This window comes from Mus musculus, chromosome 8, assembly GCF_000001635.26.
Source record: "Mus musculus strain C57BL/6J chromosome 8, GRCm38.p6 C57BL/6J".
NCBI classification, from domain to species: Eukaryota; Metazoa; Chordata; class Mammalia; order Rodentia; family Muridae; genus Mus; species Mus musculus.
This window is the reverse complement of record NC_000074.6, coordinates 126,599,263-126,614,647: the sequence shown is the minus strand read 5'-3', so window position 1 is coordinate 126,614,647 and position 15,385 is coordinate 126,599,263.

The following is a 15,385-nucleotide window of genomic DNA, read 5'->3' as shown; positions in this document are numbered from 1 at the left end:
ATGCTCGGTGGCCTCCAGGAAATCTACCCATATTACAGTAGGATGCAGAAGGCTGCGAGAACCCACAGACCCCTTGGGTTCTGCCCAGACAGACTGTGACCGGGATGGTGACGTAGGCTGATCAGCCTGGCCACACCCCAAATCCTGTTTGGCCTGGTTTTTGTAGGAAGGCAAGAGGTAAGGGCCTAGAGAATGAGGCAACAGCTTCCCCAGGGTGAGTTCCTGCCCAGAGCTGGTATCTGGTTTCTCAGCCAAGCATGGGTGGCTCTGGCTCTGTCTCTGATTCCGCTGACTCACAGTTTGGATTACACATTGGACATAGCTTGTCTGTTTGCCTGGACACTGACCCTTGGTCCTGGTTGCACGCTGCACATGGGCCTCTAGGTTTGTCCGGATATTGATCCTCAATCCTGGTCACACTCTAAACATTAGTCACCTACCTTGGCTGATTCTGCATGCACACTGCACACTGGCTGGCTGTTTGCCTGGATACTGATCCCTGATCCTGGTTGCACAGTATACACTGGTTTTCTATGCTTGCTTGGGACTCATCCTTGATCCTAGTTGTACTTTGTACTCTGTTATCTAAGTGTGGCTGGCTAGTCCTCCCAGAGAAAGGTCTTACTTGCAGTCACCCCAACCCTATTTTCAGAAGACACTCGGCTTTCTTGGAGTCGGACTGGGGCCTTGCTGGGCTTTCCTCTAGCCTAATTTTAATAAGCTGGCCGGATGTTTCTTTAGGTAGTAGAAACAGGCATGTTCTTGAGACTCAGGTTCACCTTCACCTTTGAAGGCAGGACATGGCAGGATGCTTGAGATCAGGGCTTGGGATAACAGGAGAACCTTGTTAACCACCGGGAAGGCTTTGCCCCACCTTGTACCCATTTCCCAGGCTGTCATGTTGCTGACAGTCATGTCCGACTCTTTCAGCATGCAGGTTACAGCTGCACGATGGTACCGATTTCTTACTCCTCACGGAGCCTGTATCTAGTGATGATTTGTGCTTTGTGAGCTAGGAAGCTGGGGGCTACCCACTCCTATTCTCACCTCTGTCTGGGGTCTCAGATGCTGGCAAGAATCACACATTCTGGGCTTGCTGGGGACTCGGCCTATCTAAGTCCCTACCCCCACCCACAGGGGAATTGTGGAAATGCCCCTGTCCCTCTTGAGAGTGAAATGTAGTCAGTAAATACCTAGGACTTCACCTGTGGGGTACCGAGAGCCGCTGTGGCAGAAGTTCTGGTTGTCAGGGGACCTGTCCATGATCACAGCATATCAGTGGGAACCCTTAAGGGAACGTGACTCACAGGCTGCTTGCTCCTGACTCCTCCCAGCTGAAGAAAGAAAGGATGGTTAGCAAACAGCAGGTGGGTGGCTGTGTGAGACAAACGTCAGGGAGAATGTTATGGGGTTGCTGGGGTCAAAGCCTGAGTCCTGGTAGCTATAAAAAAAAGTTAGCCAGGGCTACCCCTCCCCAGTTAAAGAAGTAGCAATAAAAGCAGAGAAAAGAGATTTATTTTTTGTGGCCACAGTGGGAAGAACAAAGGGGTCTAGCAACCCTCAAGTCCATCTCTGAGATCCTGGCATGAGGTTTAGGGTTAAGTAGAAAGCAAGTGAATGCGCAGAGAAGCAGATCTGGCCAAGGTGTGGCCCCGCCCATCACTGAGCTGCTGCCGCTGCCACTGCCACCACTACCACCACCACCACCACCACCTGGGCTCCAGTCTCCTGTGAGGTGGTGTGACACATGGTCAGACCTGTGTGACCCTTCCTGGGGGATTCTGGCTGGCACAAGGCCTTCTCCATCTGACAGCTTGAGATTCCCAGAGAAATTCCAGTTTCTTGGAGTCCCCAGTAGTCTGACAGCCAAAGAATAGGCTACAAGGGTCTCTTTATAAAACTGTCACAACAGAAGTCATGGGAAGATGGAGCGATGAAGCCCTGGTTGAAGAAGAACACGTGGCACTGTACAGGACAGTTGACCCAGGTGACAGTTAAGGAGCAGCCGGTGAAGGGTGATGAGTTACAAGTGCCCACAGGGAAAAGGGACACAGGACAACCAGGGTTACATCAGAGGGAACTGGACTCTCCCACACACCCTGCTATGAAGCCTGAGGTCCTTGAGGCAGAGGGTATTCCTGGAACCTTGTGGGTAGGACTCAGGCCACATGCAACCCTGAGTTTCTATTCATCCAGCCGGATTCTGCAGGAAGGATCTTCATCAAGGACAAGAGGACAAGCCCTGGGTGAAGAAAGGGCTTGGGGGGACAGCAGGCGGTGGGAGTGGAATCCAGATACAAGGGATGTCTGCCATGTTTTGGTTTTATGGGAAAATGGAGAAAGTCTTTCTCAAAAGCAGCGATTACTAAGGGTGAATAGGAGAGAAACCACAGGAAATTTTTTTTTCCCTAGGACCAAATATCTAAAAGAAAAAAGTTCCCCCAAACTAAACAAAATTAGATTGAGAAATTCCACAAGGTACCTAAGGGACCGAGTGGCTCCTGGTGCTTCCCACTGGCGCCAGCCTCAAGCCCTAACAGCCGCCTGGGGAAGGGACACTAAGTTGATGCAGAAGTCACAATTCTTTCTTGCAGAACCTTTGTTGCTGAAAGTTGGAAACGGTTTATGTGAACCTCAGTAGGAACAGCTGGTGACACCCCTCCCAACCCAACACACACACACACACACAAGAATGTGCACATACACATTCACACTTGTACACATATGCATACTCGTACACACATGCACATGGGTACACACATGCACATATACACATATATGTACATGCACATTCACACCTACACACACATACACATGTGCGTATACACACATACACACACACATACACATTCACTTGAACACATGCACACTCATTCACACATGCACACAAACACATCTGTACCTGTCTAGGCACCTCTCCTCTTCCCTACCCCCTTGGCAGGGCAGGTGGAGACCCCCAGATTCCTTGTGGTCCCCTTCACTTAAGGCCCTTGGGTGTTGGCAGCAAGCAGGATCCACAAGGTGATTTCCCCATGACACCCTGAGCTGAGTACCATTCAACATTAAAGAAACAAAGGAACCCTCTAATTAAGAGATGAAACCCTGCCTTCAAAGAATGACAGGAGGCCAGACTGCAGGAAGAGCTGCTGCCGGGGCCTGGGTGGTCTTGCTGGTGTTTGCTGCTCCGAGATTTGATTAAATGAAAGCCATGCATTTGGGGACTTTTTTTTTTAATCAAGAAACATAGGCGTCATTCAGCCCTCTGCAGCAAATTATAGGGATTTTAGGTGAATGAGAAGTCATTAGCCTCTACTGCAATCACTTCCCTCTATTAGGCACCATGTACCTCTATCTGATGGTAAAAGTTATCCCATGCCTTAAAAAATAATAATTTAAAGAAGAAAAAAATCCCTCACAACTGCTCGGCTGCAGGGTGTGGGGTCAAGTTCTGTTTACTTGGAACCCCCACTCTTCACCATCTGATCTTCGTTAACTTTTGGATCTAAATCTACTTGAGTCTTGTGCCTACCGACCCTTTAATTAGCATGGTATCTTAAATTGCTCTCGAATTGAGGTGGCTGTGGCTGGTTTCTTATCTGTGGAGGTAGAGGCCTTAGGCCTCCTGCAGGGCCCACGTGGCTGAGATTTTATCTGTCCAAGCACAACCCCTCCCTTGTCCCTGGACCTTCTGGGATTGAGCCTGGAAGGCTGTTCCAGCCACGACTACAATGGCCATCTCAGCAGGAGGCTGGGAGAGCTCCCATCCCTACCCTGGCTCTCCCAGGTTGCCAGTTGCTGCAGGGTGTGGATGAAGGAAGAAGGGCTTTAGAGTCTGAGTGCCTGGGCTGGCTACCAGTTCCTGCATCTCCAGGTTGGGCTGCTGAGGCACCCCACAGAGCTGATGAAAATCCTGGGCCTGCAGAGTCACTAATAGCAGTATCTTTGGTAGGGAAACCATTAGTCTCTGTCTAGGTCAAAGGTTAAAACAACCGTGCTCAGGGAACCTGGACCAGCCCATTGAAAACAGTGAAGGTAATGCTGGTTGCCCCCCCGAGGCAGGAAGACATGAGTCCAAGGCTGGTCTGGAGAACTTAGAAAGGTCCGTGGAGGTGCTGTCGGGAGGGGGGGCCGGACCTTGCAGGACACTGGTGATGTGTTCTTGAAAAGGAAAAGCCCTAGAGTCATCTAGGAGGCAAACCTCTGTGCCTCTCTGTGAGCAACCATACTCATGAACCACGACTCGCTGTGACCAGCCGCCTTGTGCTCCGAACATAGCGCCTTCCTCTCCATGAGAGACTGGGGCGAAGGGGGGAGGGAGGGGAGAAACGGGGACCCTTCCTTCCTTTTAAAATTGCTCTGCCCAGACATTTTGTCACAGCAGCAAGAGAAGGAAAGAACACGCTCAGTAAAAAACCTTTCCTCTTTGTAAGCTGATCCCCTCGGTCATTTCATCATAGCAAACGATTGACACTCCAGCTTTCCCTTCAGTGCTCACTGCCAAGAGAAGTGTGACGGAAGTCGGCACGTGAGCTAAAGAGTGTCACAGGTCCTGTTTGTACAGAACTTGCCACAGAGCTGGGGGTAAACATGACTCGGTTTCCACTGGTAAAAATTTAACACAAAGTAAGCTTGCTGACTGCAGAGTGTACCTTAAGATTGTTCTCTCCCTGATAGCTAATGTCAACAGGATGGGGGCTGTCTCAGGTCCCAGGGACAAGCTGCAATCTGCTTAGGTTCCCAGCTTCTGCCTGTCCCAAGGCCCTGGAGTAAACAGGACTGAAGCGAATTGGGAAAGTGGTGTGGTGAGGGTGCTGGTGGCTGAGGACTCTCAACCCTGACTTTCCATCTTCCGTCCCATGCTGTCCGAGAAGCCTGCAAGGCCTGGCAACCACTCAGAGGTCAGGGTGACCAATAGACTCCTGAACAGAAATAGCCAGCCGTGGAAAATGAGCCCTATAACCCAACTGGGGACAGAGGGTGGTCACCAGCAGGGACAGAGCCTCAAGTTTCACTTTAGAAGTGATTTCTCTGACATCAGACATTCCCCTCATACAGTGGGGACATTTTTATGAACATAAAACTCACTGAAGGAGCTAAACGATATCTCTCGTGTCAGCTCAATCCAAAAAACAATTTAAAAAATTTCATGGCACTAAAACTACCATTCACAGAAAGCGAATACAACAGGAAAGACATTCTGCAGGCACAGAATTGAACATTAGGGCTAGGTGTGGTGATGCATGCCATGAATCCAAGCCCTTGGGAGGCTGAGGCAGGAGCATCAAGAATTTAAAGTCAGACTGTGTTACATAGCGAAGTGCTATTTCAGAAAGAGAGGGAGGGAGAGAGAGAGGAAGAAGGAGAAGGAAAAGGAGGAGGAGGAAGAAGAAGAGGAGGAGGAGGAAGAGGAGGAGGAGGAGGAGGAGGAGGAGGAGGAGAAGGAGAAGGAGAAGAAGAAGAAGAAGAAGAAGAAGAAGAAGAAGAAGAAGAAGAAGAAGAAGAAGAAGAAGAAGAAGACGAAGAAGAGGAGGAGGAGGAGGAGGAGGAGAAAGAGAGAGAAAGAAAGAGAGAAAGAGAAAAAGAGAGAGAGAGAGAGAAAGAAAGAAAGAAAGAAAGAAAGAAAGAAAGAAAGAAAGAAAGAGAAAACAGAAACATTCAAACTGAGATAAAAAAGAATCCAAGGATGATCCAAGTGGCAGATGGCTGAAAGAATTCTCAGTCAGACTCCTGGAGATTGTCTGCAAACCACACAGGCCCCTTTCCATGTTAAACTCTTCCATGGAGAGGGCATGGAGGGTTAACAATCTCAAAGCCTGGCCATGAGCTGCAGAAAAGCTGGTTGGTCTTAGAGATGCCTGCTTTAGCCCACCTGGAGAAATAAAGCTACCTATTGGCTTTTGCTTTGAATGCCTAAGAGGGAAGCCTCCAGCCAGCAGAAGGGCTGTGTCACCCTGCTTCCTCAACAAAAGCTAACAGCTAACGTCTCAGCCTGAAGCACACACAGTGGATCTACAGACCTCCTCCCTGGTAGTGAGTGTGTGTACTGTGGAAACTCTTGTGCCCAGACAAGACAAGGCTGGAGGATTGGCTGTTGTAATAAATGGGTGCCGTCTTTAGGCCCTGAATCCTGGGACTACAGTAATTGCTTTTTCCAGCTGTTAACACAGCTTCAGGAAAATGACGGTCAAATGACACTGAAAGAGACAGAATTGTCTGCTAGAGAGCTGGATCAAAGGTAGGTGTTTCACGGTGGCTGAGGGTGAGGACAAGAGCCCTCAGCAGTCTCTACGACACAACCATGTTGTGCATTTTTATACTGCCTGGACACTTATATTTTTACAAATCAAATGCTATTTAGAGGGGTTACTGGAAATGGCTCAGTTGATCAAGTGCTTGCCACATAAGCCTACAGGCTTAAGTCTAACCCACAGGACCCATGTGAAAAAATGCCTGGAGTGGGAGTCTGAGCTCAGGAAGCCAGCACCAAGGAAGCAGAGACAGATCCCCAGGGCTCTCTGGCCAGCTAACAAGCATGAATGGGGAGTCCTGCTAGGAAGAGAGTCTCAAAGGAAAGATGTTTTTAAGGTGGATGGCAACCAAGGAATTACACCTGGCCTGACCTACACACACACACACACACACACACACACACAGAGAGAGAGAGAGAGAGAGAGAGAGAGAGAGAGAGAGAGAGAGAGAGAGACTATTAAGATACTACTCTGTTAAGCCCGAGAGAAATCTCAAACATATGAGGTATTTATTTGAAAGGCTGAATGGCTACGTGTTAGAGTATCTGGTTCCCAAAGGATAGAGTATTCCTAAAGGAATATTCTGAAAGTCAATTATATACCTTCTCTCGGTAACAGATCCAAACAGTTCTTTGCCACGGGAATGATTATAAAGAATTAACACAGGGGAAAGATTAGGCACCCCCTTCCGTTGCTTTGGAAATGACCTTGGCAGCGAGGTACTGATGAAAACCTTGAGGCTGTGTTTTCTGTAGATGTCCTTCCTGTGGGACCTGTGTGTGACACTCAGGCAGACTGCCTTCACAGCTTCAGTTCTCCATGGTAAAGCTCAAGACAATGTCATCTGGGCCTGAGGGGAATGTTTTAGAGGGTAAGAGCACTTGCTATGCATCGTGGGAGTCTCAGTTTGAATCCCCAGAACCTACATAAAAATGTGGGTGTGGTATCCATATAACCCCCAAGGCTGCAGGGAGCAGAGGTAGGAAGATCAGTGGGGCTTTCTGACTGGCAGCCTAGCTCCAGGTTTAATGAGAGACTCTATCTCAGGAGAATAAGATAGAATGTGATAGAACAGAACACCAGACATCCCCCCTCATCCCCCTCAGACACAAGTGTGCACATATGTGCACAAAGCACACTTACTCACACCCGAGTTCATTCTTGTGTGCTTAAGACAGGGATTCGCCACATTCATTTCTCATTCAAGTGATGTAGTATAAAATACCCTGTCTACAGTGATTTTCACATTCCAATTGTTCTCTTTCCTTATTTTAGGACATGAAGTAAGTTGCCTTCTCATGGATTCTGAGAGTAATTAATTCCCCTCATCATCCGGACAGTGGGAGAGGGATCAGATCTTGGGCTTGGAATGTGGTGTGATGCTGTTCTGTGCCCACATCCCCTCAATACCTGAGAATGTTTTTCACTGTGGTCCAAAGACCTTGGAGAGCATCTTAGAAGCCAGAGCACCCACCTTGCCTAGAGGGACCTGGGCAGCGTGGTACTGATGCTGTGAACTGAAGATGTTTTTCTTAAGACCCCTGGTCATGGAGCATTCTTTGTGTCTATGCTGTCATGTTTTCTACCAGTCTTCAGCTTTCCAGAATACTCTCTGTTACTCTGTCAAAGGGTATCTCTGATGGAACAAAGAGAAGAGTAATGGCACATGAGTGAAGGAGTCTTCTAGCCCTAGGGACAGATGGTGTGGAGAGCCGTGCCACGAGCAATCACCATTATAAGATGGCGCTGGCCTCCCCCGTGCCTAACTAGTAAACAAGCCTTGTATGCAGGTGCGAGAGTGAACTCGCTCCTAGTCACTCCCATTCTCGGGGCGTAATAGTGGGGTGATGGGCGAGCAACGAATCAGGAGCTGTCACGCCATATCAGGTGCTGAAACGTCACGCTGCGGGCCATATAAGCGGCGCCATTTTCCCACTTCGGGGTCTTCCTGAAGAAGTAAGCAATAAAGCTTTTGCCGCAGAAGATTCCGGTTTGTTGCGTCTTTCTTGCCGGTCGAGTGGGACGCAATAAGATGGTGGTGTATTGTGGGGTGTGTGTGCATGTGGTGTGTGTGTGCTTCCGTGTCTATGTGTGTGTGTGTGTGTGTGTGTGTGTGTGTGTGTGTGTGTGTGTATGTGTGTGTGTATACATAGAAGGAGCATTCAACTTTGGGTAGTCCACCTTGTTTCTGAAACTGGGTCTCTTGCTGGCCTGAAACTTGCCAAGTAGGTGAGGTGTGGATGGCCAGGGAGTCCCAGGTATCTGCCTCTCTGCCTCTTCCACACTGGAATTGCCATCCATCTTCCACATGGACTCGGGATGGAATTCAGGTCCTCATGCTCTTTACCCACGGATCTGCCTCCCCAGACCCATTTCCACTTTCCAACGGGTACACCATCCCTCCTGCGGCAGTGCGGCCATGCATGCCCTGTCCCGCCCGCCCCGCTGCTCTGTTCCCCACTCAGTGCCGCCAAGCACCGCCATGGTCCCCACTAAGGTTTCTCCGTTGCCTCCTCCACAGCCGGATTGCACTCTCATGTGCTTAAACCCTTTCTCAAGCCTGTCACATTACCAACTCTCCAAAGGCAACACTGATGTCCACAGCCAATCGAATCAATCTTAAAGCCTTTCAAACTCTTAGCAGAGAATTCAAAATGTTGGCAGTTGTCATTGGAAGAGACCCGTCCGCAGTCAGGGGCTAGCTACGAAAACGTTCCACCTGGATCAATAAAGCATTTTCCAAAGCAGACAAACAAAAGGCAGTAGTGTGAAGAAATCAACCAATTTACACTCTCTTTTTGGCTGACTGGTTTCACTAAATGTTTAAGCAAGAAGATAATCATAGTATTTCTACAAATCTTGAGACTGCACCGGATCTGTGATAGACACCTCCCAACTGGAGGTGGCTCTGTGTATCTGGTAGGTTACCCCCTAAGCATCTCTGACAGATTGCATTTCCGCTTGAGTGTTGGTTCCTTATGACCTTGGATTTTGCCAGTGTTTTTTTACCACCACCACCAGCAGCAGCAGCAGCAGCAGCGTGGGGGTGGCAAGCGACTTCTTACTGGAGGAGCTCTGATCTTACTTCATAAACAAAAGTGCTCAATCCCCGGTATTGAAACAGCATCATGGTACTGTTTAAATTATACAACCTTCAGAAAGGTTTGAGGGGACAGGTGACTTTTCATCCATCCCTGGCTGTATTGGCTTTCACTAAAGTATCATAATTTATGTACTGTGATTAAAAAAAGATTAACGTATTATATTTCTAGTCTGCAAAATGGAATGTTTCAGAGAAACCCTGTGTTGGACACTCCAGCTGTTCTTCGTTCAGACTAGCTTCTTGCTGGTTTAATCTCTGAGAAATCGCCCAATAATCAGAAAATAATTTTCATTTGGCATGGAGGTACATGCTTGTAATTCCAATACTCTAAAGGCTGAGGCGGGAGGATTGCTGCAAATTTGAGACTATCTTAAGCCACATGATGATTTCAGGGCTAGCCTGGGATACATAGTGAACCCTGTCCAAAATAAGCACGAAAGCTAGTGATAATAGTCAGAAGTTAAACAAGACAAGACTTTCCTTTCTAGCTATCTCATGAGCTCTAGGTTTAGGCTGAGAATCTGGCCCGGGTGCACAGCATTACCCACTCATACCTGGTCTATAATCATGAAATGAGGACAGGGCTTAGAGTTAGCTACCTTTGTTTGGATCTTGCAGAGAGTGGCGCCTCTAAAATGAACTCCTTGCAGTCACAGTGAGGGAGGGTAGAAGGGGCAGAGAGCTAGTGTTTAATTTAGGCAGGTCTGGACTACACTGTCTACTGATTGTTAGTGCAGTCCTCCAGTCCACGAATCAGCGCCTCAACAAACTGAAGGCTCTGCCAGGTGGGGGGAGTGGTATGCATCTAGGTTATGTCTCTTTCTTGAGGAACACCTATTATCCATCCTTCCTTCCTTCCCTCTCTCCCACCCTCCCTCCCCCCTCCCTCCTTCTTTTCTTCCCCCTTCTCTTTCCTCCCTCCCTCTTTCCTTCCTTCCTTCCCTCCCTCCTTCCTTCCTTCTTCCTTCCTTCCTCCCTCCCTCCCTCCCTCCCTTCCTTCCTTCCTTCCTTCCTTCCTTCCTTCCTTCCTTCCTTCCTTCCTTCCTTCTCTCCTTCCTTTCCTCCTTCCTTTTTCCCTCCTCCCTTCCCCCCTTTCCTTTCCCTCTGTTCCTCCTTCTTTCCCTTCTTCAGCAAAGCTCACAAACTGACTATCATAACCCTAGGGCTAAAGTTGGAACTAACACTCCATTTGAGAGACTAGGGAAACATGCGCAAGGCCCTGGGTTCCACCCTCATTTTGCAGTGCCAAACCAAACCAAACCAAACCAAACCAAAGCTCCCTGATGTAGTAACACACATCTGCAATCTAGCACTTGAGAGATGGGAGCAGGAGAGTCAGGAGTTCAAAGTCATCCTTATTTGCACTGTGACTTCAAGGCCAGCCCAGGTTACGGGAGATCCTGCCTCAAAAATGTGGGTGTTTGGAAAGATGGCTCAGAAGTTAACAGAGCTCGCTGTTCTTTCAGAGGATCTTAGTTTGCTTCCCAGCACCCATATATGGTGGTTCCACATCATTGGCTTACAACAGACTGAAACCCCAACTCCAGGGGAACTCACACTCTCTCTTCCAGACTCAGCAGGCTCCTGCACTCTCTCTCTCTCTCAGTTTTTTTTTTTAAAAGGGTCAACCATTGCCTGATCTTTGCTAAAATACAGACACTACACACAGAGCATGGTCTTATTTCTTGGAACAAGAAGGTTGGCCCGAACACCCACCACATGAAAATCATCCAGAGGCTGCTTGCCAGCAGAAAACAACCTCAAAAGTACAGAATGTAGAACTTGGAGCCCAAAACCACTTGACAGTGTCCCAGAAAGGCTTGTCCTGACATGTTTGCAGGCTGAGCGGGCTTCAGCATTCCAGGCTTTTAAAAGAAATGTCTCCTGTTACAGCTGTGGGCTGCTGAGCCTCTTTCCACCCTGTGAATTCCAGGAATCCGGGAGCCCTGGTTCTGGAGCGAGTCTGTGAAAGTACATGAAATGACCTTTACCGCAGAAGCCACAGAGATGTCTCTTTCTGATTTCTAAAGAACAGTTGAAATGCAGCAAACCGTACCCAGAAGTGTGTCCCCACTCCAAGTGTTTGAAAAACAGAATTAGAAAAACAAAAAGTATATTGTCTACCCACAGGCACACGGAAATAAATGAAAGCCATCTAGGATAGTAACAAATGTAACATTTCGCCCGATTGAACAAAGCAAGGTGCAGGCTTTAAAAACACCTGAATTCCTACCCTCAGGAAGTCCTTTAGGAATGCAGGAAAAGGCCACACAGACATTAAGCAGCAAAATCCTGGGTGGGAATGCCCATGAAAACCTCACAATAAATTTCCACATCCTGCTGACCTAGTCAGTGGAACGCCTGGCGGTGTACAGAACCCGCTTTTGTTTGTTGTTTGTGCAACTAAAAGGCCCCTTTTTGTTCTGTTTTGCAGGGTCATGGATCATCCTTCAGCAGTGTACGCCCTAGACCAGCGCTCTAGCGCTGAGCCAGTATACCCTACCCACAGCTAAGCGTCTCTTTCCTAATCTATGCTCATCTGCGTTTCTGACATAGCATGCTTATGCCACTTTGCTCATTAGATATGCATATATGTATAGTGCATATATTATGGGCTGGTTAAGTAGCTCAGTACACAAAGTCTTTTACCACCAAGCCTGGGAACCAGAGCTTCATTTCCCGGACATGAATGGAGTAGGAAAGAGAGAGCCAATTCCTGAAAGCTGTGGTCTGACCTCCACATGTGCATCAAAGCCAGTGAGTACGCATGTGCATACACACACAAATAAATAAATGTGAATTATAGTAAATGTATAATACATAAGGGAGATAAGAAAGGGTAATTGGGGGTGAATAGGATCAAAACATATGCACATGTGTGAGATTGTCACAGAATCAATTTAAAAACTTTAGTTGTGTGTATAGATATGTATGCTAGACTTCACATTTATATGCATGTACATGCATGTGTACACATGCATACATGATGTAAATAATGCTGTTTCTTGTGGAAAGAAAGGTTTGAGAGGCTGGAGATCGAGCTCAGTCAGTAAAACGTGTGCTCTGCAAGTACGAGGACCTGAGTTCAGATCCCCAGATCCCATATGACAGACAATGTTGGCCATGGCAGTGCCCGTCAGTAATTTCAGTGCCTGGAAGACACTGACAGGAGGACTCCTGGGGCTCACTGGTTAGTCAAATGAGATTGCTTCAAGTTCAGTGAGAGAACTTGTCTCAAAAATATAGGATGGAGAACTGAAGTCAACTCAAGCCTTCTCCTCGTATATGCACATAAACAGGCATGCACACATGTGCACACACAAGCATCATATACATGTGTACTTGTAAGTACATACAAGCATACATACATGCAAAGGTTCGGGCACTTTCCATAAGCTGGGAATGGATGATGCTGACACAGATGCTTCTCCTGTTTGGTTGAAACTCAGTATAGAAGGGAGTCCTGCATCTCTTCAGCAGGTCTCTGAGCCCAAGCCAGCAGACATAAAGAGCTTGGCGCTGTCACAATGTTGCTGTAAAGGGCAAGCGAAGAGTAGGCATTTAGTGGGATCTTTGCCTTGCTCTGAGATCCCCTGAGGAAAGAATGTCTGCTTTGGGTTTCTCAAGCTCTGAACTCCGGTCGTCTCTACCCACAGTCTGAGAGGCCAGGGCAGAAATGACACCCAGGCTGGCTGTCCTCTGCTCAAGAAAATGCTGGGCAGGCACATCCACCTGTCCTGCACTGTGTCTCACAGCTGTGGTATAAGCAGAGCCTTTGTCCTCCCCCCTCCACCACACACCTCCCGGCAATCTCCTGCCGAGATATTTACATATATGTAAATAAAGAACCCAGGAAGAAAATACAAATCAGAGGTAAGCCACCAGTAGGCTAACAAGAGAACTCCAGCTCGAGCACCTGAATTTTAGCCATGGCTGATTAGCATTTTTTCTTTGCTTCCAGACAAAACCCTCTTTGCTCTGGTGCCTCAGTTGCCAGCTTCATAAAAGCAATGGCCAGGATTGGTCACAGCCATTGAGGACAATACCTTGCTCTGATAATAAGACAGAGGATAGATGGAGACAGAGGAGACACAATCAAAGCAGTGGAAATCTGCCTCCCTGTGAGGTGCAAGACAACAGTCCACGTGTGTGTAGTTCCCAGGCATGCTTCAAAACCAACTTCCTGGCGTCGGAATTTGCTGGAAGGGCTGGGAGGCTTGCCAGCAAGTCCATCAAAGTTCACTTCGATTTGCATTTTCACCATGTGTGACATGCTTTTTAGTAAACAGGCTCTCCTAGGCTGTCTCTCTAGGGGAGGGTACTTCACCGTTCTCTCCGGCAGTGTCTGCTTGCTGAGTTCAGGACTGGGAGAGCTACCCCTGCAGGCTTTCTCTCTCCGTGTGTGAACTTCAGCTGGATTCTGATGTCCATGCTTTGTGTGGCTTGCACTTTTCTTGAGAGCATGCAAGGAGAGGTGACTGTTCATTAGTCACTGAAGTTAAAGAAGTAAAAAATTACTCTTTTAATTTTTCTTTCTTTGGCATGGAGTTCTCTGTACTTTCTCTTTTTGTTTTTGTTTTGTTTTGTTTGTTTTTGTTTTTCAAGACAGGTTTCTCTGCATAGCTCTGGCTATCCTGGAGCTTGCTCTGCAGTCCAATCTCGAACTCAGAAGTTTGCCTGCCTCTGCCACCTGAGTGCTGGGATTAAAGATATGCGCCATCACTTCCTGGTGTCTCTGTACCTTTTTTTTTTTTTTTTTTTTTTTTTTTCGAGACAGGGTTTCTCTGTATAGCCTTGGCTGTCCTGGAACTCACTCTGTAGATCAGGCTGGCCTCGAACTCAGAAATCCGCCTGTCCCTGCCTCCCAGGGCGTGTGCCACCACTTTAAAACTGACTATTGTCCTTCTTCTCCAACAAGGACTGGAGAAATGATTGTACTGTTTGTTTTTCTGCACTTTGATATGGGAGATGCCATTTAAATATATGTCCTACATATTTGTGTGTATGTATGTATATATATGTATATATGTACATATATGTGTGTATTATATATGTATTTATATTGTTCATATGAATGTAGGTGTGTGTGTGAATGTGTGTGCACATGAAAGCCACAAGTTAACCTCTAATGTTGTTTCTCAGGCATCATCTCCCTCGGTGTTGTCTTTTTTTTCCCCCCAGACAGGGTCTCTCACTGGCCTGGAGCTTGCCAATTACAATAGGCTTCCTGGCCACAGAGCCTCAGGGCTCCCTGTCTCTCTCTATGGTGCTGGGGTTGCAGAGTGCTGCTTACCAACTGAGCTGTCTCTCTAGCCCCAAAATGGTTGTTTTTAAAAAGCATCCTGCTAGGGTTTTTTGTTTGTTTGTTTGTTTTTGTTTTGGCTAAGGACATAAGGTAAACAAGTCAGCAGAACTCCCTTAATATAGCCCAGACGCTGCTGCAAATGGGCATTCATTTGCAAAAATACATTTTTTTTTTAATCTTGCCAAGCTAAAAGTCAGTCTAGATTATTCTATCGGCTAGCTTCTATCTCAAGAGAAGTCCCGACGATTGCAAGGAAAGCTTATTTGTATGAGTTGTCATCAAGGTAGATCCCACAACACCTTCCTAACCAGGAACTTCCAGGTGGTCTCGCATATTTCCTCTTTCTGTAACTGGTAGCCCACTGTCCCAGTGCCCAGGGGCCAGCACTGGGATCTCACAGAGAGAGCAGATAACTTAGTGAGCTTTCTCTCTGCATTGGAAGAAACGTGTCACCAGACTTGGAGAGTAACTTTCCGGCTTGGTGAATGCGATAAACATTTTACCACCTAAATAACCCAGAATCTTTCATCCTAATGGCAATAGCAATTTTTTTGTCTAAGGCAGATAAAAGGCCAGGACATGGTCAGACAACCAGATCTAGAGTTGAAGCAACTGCTATTTGTCCACCATCTTCATTTGTTGTGAATGTAATTTTTCTTGGTTTGAGGGTTTTGTGAATTGTACTGGAATCTCCCCTTTTCATAATACAGATACAAGCAGTACTCATTT